Source organism: Lissotriton helveticus, chromosome 3_1 (assembly GCF_964261635.1).
Source record: "Lissotriton helveticus chromosome 3_1, aLisHel1.1, whole genome shotgun sequence".
Taxonomy (NCBI): Eukaryota; Metazoa; Chordata; class Amphibia; order Caudata; family Salamandridae; genus Lissotriton; species Lissotriton helveticus.
Genome location: NC_136061.1, coordinates 958,924,666 through 958,930,665, shown reverse-complemented (window position 1 = coordinate 958,930,665; position 6,000 = coordinate 958,924,666).

Below are 6,000 nucleotides of genomic sequence, written 5' to 3'. Positions count from 1 at the left end.
TTGCTTTAAGATGGGATTATACCATTTGTGGGATTTATTAAGATGGGTGCGGGAGAAGCAGGTAGGGGGAACAAAGGTTTCGCTGGCCGTCGTTAACCAGTGTGAGATGTTGGCATCCATAGTATTGATGTCCAAGGACTCAGGGAGTGAAGGCTGGGTTTAGCAAGTAGGGAAAGAAAGGCAGGCGAGTCGAGAGTTTTCCAGTTCCGAGCGGACCCTCCGAGCCGGGAGGGGGGCCTGACCAGGCCCTTTATGAGGATGGATGACTCGATCAGTGAGTGGTCTGACCAGACACAGGGGGAAATAATCGGGCCGAGAAGAGATATACCTTGAGTCCATATGTGATCCAAGATGTTACCCCCAGTGTGGGTGGGGGAGGTGACATGCTGTGTCAGATTGAGACTAGAAAGTGCCTCGAACAATTCGGTGGCATGGGGACCAGCATCAGCATGGTTGAACTTTTTTTTAGGGATAAAAAGTTTTCTTCAAATTGATTTTCTAATTCAGGCACCCCAGTAAGGACAACTACATAGGGACTGGCATCAGGGGGCAGATCTATATATCCTCCCTTAAAGTTGTCATAAACATAGGTTGTTTGGTAGTTAAGTTTATTCATTCTGTTTGCAGAAGATCTATCAGCCAGAGATTTATTTAGTCCCTGAGTAGTGTGTATAGGGGGAGGTATGTCAGCTGGAGGCTTTTGTAGGCCAAGAGTTTTGGGGGCAGGGGAATGAGTGTTGACAACATTTGCTATCTGTGATTTCTTACTTTGTACAGGACCCTTCAAAGATGGTTTGCCAGCAGTGTCAGCAGCCGGCAGGCTCAAAGATGTGGCAATGGGATTTACTGCAGTGCTCGTTATCGGGTTTATATTTATATTATTTACTACACCCTTTTTTGGATACTGTGTGCTAGATGGATTTATTTTTAAGGATATCACAGGGGCCATAGTTGGAGCCAGTGTGGGAGTTGCAGGTACATCACTACCATTAAGGCTTAAGCTAGATAGGGTGATAATACTTTTTTCCACCTCAAGTAGCTGATTTTCAATACTAGTTAGCTTGACTTCTAGTGGCCTGAGGAGTTTTTTAAGAGTTTCCCCATACAAGTTTCAGAAACTCTTCTTTACCCCCCTCTGGCTCAGCCATGGATATGGAAGTTTTCTCCCCCTCAACAAAGGAGTGGTCAACCCTTAAATCTGGATTTAACGCTTCTATGTTGTCGTTACTGATTTGCACAGTTGGAAGCGACTGGTCAGACTTACTAGTTAATTGTGAAGCCCCCCCTATAATGCACTGGCTTGAGGCTACCTTTGCCTTTTTCCTGGCATACACAGACAAATTTTTCCGTTTTCTCTTTTGTTTGGGTATTGCCTTAGTGATTCCCTGATTATTCTTAGAAACTGCTTTCCCCTGAGCCTTCTCCCCCCCAGCATCCTCCACTAGTGAATCCGAAATCGTGATGTTTTCAGATACACCACTGATAGATAACCGTGAGGAGTTTAAGTCAGGGTTGGCAGAGGGCGCTGTTTCCACGGGAATAGGATGCACTTCGGCCAAAGTAATAATAGGTATGGGGCCGGTAGTGCGCTCAGGAGTTTTCGAAGAGGCAATACTACCTAACGACGATTTTTTCCTTAATGCTATCTCTATGAACTGCCTTCTAGCTGTCTCCAACTCCAGGGACACTCTATGCTGTAGTTTTGTAATCTCATTGTCAATGGATACGTTGGTCCTTGTAATAAAGTCATCCAGGGTCCCTGTAGCCTTTTTCACAGGCTTTGTAGACCTACTCCGGGTTTCGCGCAAGGACGTCATTTTGTGAGTACTTGGGGATAATTAGGACAGAAATGAACTAAGTACCGTAGCAAAAACAGCCAAGGGAATTGGCCCGGTCCGGTCTTACTCGGTCTGTAACGGCCTGAAACGGCCCAGTCTTTGCCCGGTCTTCGCCCCGAGCTGCGTCCCGCGCTGCGGGAGATAGATACTAAGATATAGGGAGCGTAATGGGCGGTGGGCGGGCCAGCAGGGAGAGCGGACCGGAAGCTGGCTATCGGTCACGCAGGGACTCCTGGTTGTTGGAGTCCCTGCTACGCTCGCAGCCCCGCTGGATACCAAATGCCCGGGTCCGCCTTTCCTCTTCTCCCTTCTCCCTTCTGATGTGCTGCCCCTGGTACAGCGAAGCGATGCGGCACCCGCGAAGCGGGTGCGGCGAGGTACAGGGCGGGTGGCAGGAACGTCACGGAAATGATCTCCTAGCAGGCGTTCTGTGCTGGCAAAGTCTTTAGGCAACGATGATCCCATGAGTGCAAGGTGGGGGGAGTTTTTTAATGATCCTCAGGTGGGCGGTGGGCGGGCCAGCAGGGAGAGCGGACCGGAAGCTGGCTATCGGTCACGCAGGGACTCCTGGTTGTTGGAGTCCCTGCTACGCTCGCAGCCCCGCTGGATACCAAATGCCCGGGTCCGCCTTTCCTCTTCTCCCTACTCCCTTCTGATGTGCTGCCCCTGGTACAGCGAAGCGATGCGGCACCCGCAAAGCGGGTGCAGCGAGGTACAGGGCGTGTGGCAGGAACGTCACAGAAATGATCTCCTAGCAGGCGTTCTGTGCTGGCAAAGTCTGGCAAAGTCTTTAGGCAACGATGATCAACATGATAATAATAATGCGGGGTTCGCCATCTCAGGTCTCCAAGTGCCTTCATAAACAACTCAAGCTTTATCCTTCACTGTATCCGAGGTTTTTAGAGCACCTTGGTGGAAAACATCCGATACTGACAAATACCTATTCATATTTCTATGCTTGGCAATAGGATACGAATATTAAAAGAAAGTAACCCTTAATCTACACCTCAATAACCACTGCCTTTCCTAGAGACCCAGTGAAAAGTGCCTCACCCAAAGTCAAAAGGTGCTTGAGGAGGCAAAAGTGATCTAAGGTGTCTGGGTGAGTAGAAGACATTTTTATGAGTGATTTGACCCGACCTGTTTTAAAAAATATGAGAATAACTTTTGCTGATGAGACACATTGACCATTTCCAGCTACACCCATCAAGATGTTTTCATTGCTGTTGAGAGCAAGGAGGTTAGGATGGGGTTGGCAGGAAGTTGGAGGGTTTTCGTTTATTGATGATATTATGAAAGAATAAATGGTAGCAGAAGTTATGTATTGAGCGAAGAAGGTTTGGCAGGTAGAATTTGCTGTATACTTCAGTCCTATCTCGTTTTTTCTTTGTTTTCTGCCAAGAATTTTGAAGCACTCTCCTATGCTCATTTGGTGAAACCTTGAATGCCCAGCAATGGTCGCCATCAACTGTTGTTTTGCATTTGTCACCCCGAGTGGGATGGGTATGCTCAGACGTGAGTCCCATGCTCTCCACACCACTGGAGTCAAGCTATCCTGGCTAAAGACGGCTGATAGCCAGAAACCGGTCCTAGGATGCTTGATTCCGGTCCAGGAAAGACATGGCTTGGCAGTTCGGGCTGGACTGTTCCCATGAGGCACACGGTCAAGGCTGATTTGCATATGGCCATGTCTGAACTGGGGTGGTGTGGAGTGCAAAAAAACGATGGATTTATGCCCAGATCTCTGTACTGGGGTGAATGTATGACATTGTTCTGCATTCTGTCCATCAACTGTTGTTTTGCATTTGTCACCCCGAGTGGGATGGGTATGCTCAGACGTGAGTCCTATGCTCTCCACACCACTAGAGTCAAGCTATCCTAGCTGAAGACGGCTGATAGCCAGAAACCGGTCCTAGGATGCTTGATTCCGGTCCAGGAAAGACATGGCTTGGGAGTTCGGGCTGGACTGTTCCCATGAGGCACAGGGTCAAGGCTGATTTGCATATGGCCATGTCTGAACTGGGTTGGTGTGGAGTGCAAAAAAACAATGGATTTAGGCCCAGATCTCTGTACTGGGGTGAATGTATGACATTGTTCTGCATTCTGTCCATCAACTGTTGTTTTGCATTTGTCACCCCGAGTGGGATGGGTATGCTCAGACGTGGGTCCCATGCTCTCCACACCACTGGAGTCAAGCTATCCTGGCTGAAGACGGCTGATAGCCAGAAACCGGTCCTAGGATGCTTAATTCCGGTCCAGGAAAGACATGGCTTGGCAGTTCGAGCTGGACTGTTCCCATGAGGCACAGGGTCAAGGTTGATTTGCATATGGCCATGTCTGAACTGGGGTGGTGTGGAGTGCATAAAAACGATGGATTTAGGCCCAGATCTCTGTACTGGGGTGAATGTATGACATTGTTCTGCATTCTGTCCATCAACTGTTGTTTTGCATTTGTCACCCCGAGTGGGATGGTTATGCTCAGACGTGAGTCCCATGCTCTCCACACCACTGGAGTCAAGCTATCCTGGCTGAAGACGGCTGATAGCCAGAAACCGGTCCTAGGATGCTTGATTCCGGTCCAGGAAACACATGTCTTGGTCGTTCGGGCTGGACTGTTCCCATGAGGCACAGGGTCTAGGCTGATTTGCATATGGCCATGTCTGAACTGGGGTGGTGTGATGTGCAAAAAAACGATGGATTTAGGCCCAGATCTCTGTACTGGGGTGAATGTATGACATTGTTCTGCATTCTGTCCATCAACTGTTGTTTTGCATTTGTCACCCCGAGTGGGATGGTTATGCTCAGACGTGAGTCCCATGCTCTCCACACCACTGGAGTCAAGCTATCCTGGCTGAAGACGGCTGATAGCCAGAAACCGGTCCTAGGATGCTTGATTCCGGTCCAGGAAACACATGGCTTGGCCGTTCGGGCTGGACTGTTCCCATGAGGCACAGGGTCAAGGCTGATTTGCATATGGCCATGTCTGAACTGGGGTGGTGTGGAGTGCAAAAAAACGATGGATTTAGGCCCAGATCTCTGTACTGGGGTGAATGTATGACATTGTTCTGCATTCTGTCCATCAACTGTTGTTTTGCATTTGTCACCCCGAGTGGGATAGGTATGCTCAGACGTGGGTCCCATGCTCTCCACACCACTGGAGTCAAGCTATCCTGGCTGAAGACGGCTGATAGCCAGAAACCGATCCTAGGATGCTTGATTCCGGTCCAGGAAAGACATGGCTTGGCAGTTCGGGCTGGACTGTTCCCATGAGGCACAGGGTCAAGGCTGATTTGCATATGGCCATGTCTGAACTGGGGTGGTGTGGAGTGCATAAAAACGATGGATTTAGGCCCAGATCTCTGTACTGGGGTGAATGTATGACATTGTTCTGCATTCTGTCCATCAACTGTTGTTTTGCATTTGTCACCCCGAGTGGGATGGTTATGCTCAGACGTGAGTCCCATGCTCTCCACACCACTGGAGTCAAGCTATCCTGGCTGAAGACGGCTGATAGCCAGAAACCGGTCCTAGGAAGCTTGATTCCGGTCCAGGAAACACATGGCTTGGCCGTTCGGGCTGGACTGTTCCCATGAGGCACAGGGTCAAGGCTGATTTGCATATGGCCATGTCTGAACTGGGGTGGCGTGGAGTGCAAAAAAACGATGGATTTAGGCCCAGATCTCTGTACTGGGGTGAATGTATGACATTGTTCTGCATTCTGTCCATCAACTGTTGTTTTGCGTTTGTCACCCCGAGTGGGATGGGTATGCTCAGACGTGAGCCCCATGCTCTCCACACCACTGGAGTCCAGCTATCCTGGCTGAAGACGGCTGATAGCCAGACACCGGTCATAGGATGCTTGATTCCGGTCCAGGAAACACATGGCTTGGCAGTTCGGGCTGGACTGTTCCCATGAGGCACAGGGTCAAGGCTGATTTGCATATGGCCATGTCTGAACTGGGGTGGTGTGGAGTGCAAAAAAGCGATGGATTTAGGCCCAGATCTCTGTACTGGGGTGAATGTATAACATTGTTCTGCATTCTGTCCATCAACTGTTGTTTTGCATCGATCTTCTAACTGAAGCTTTTCCTGAACTGACTTCATGGGACTGGTCAAGAGAAATACAAAGAGCCCATAGGTTCCCTTTTTTTGTGAGAAAGCC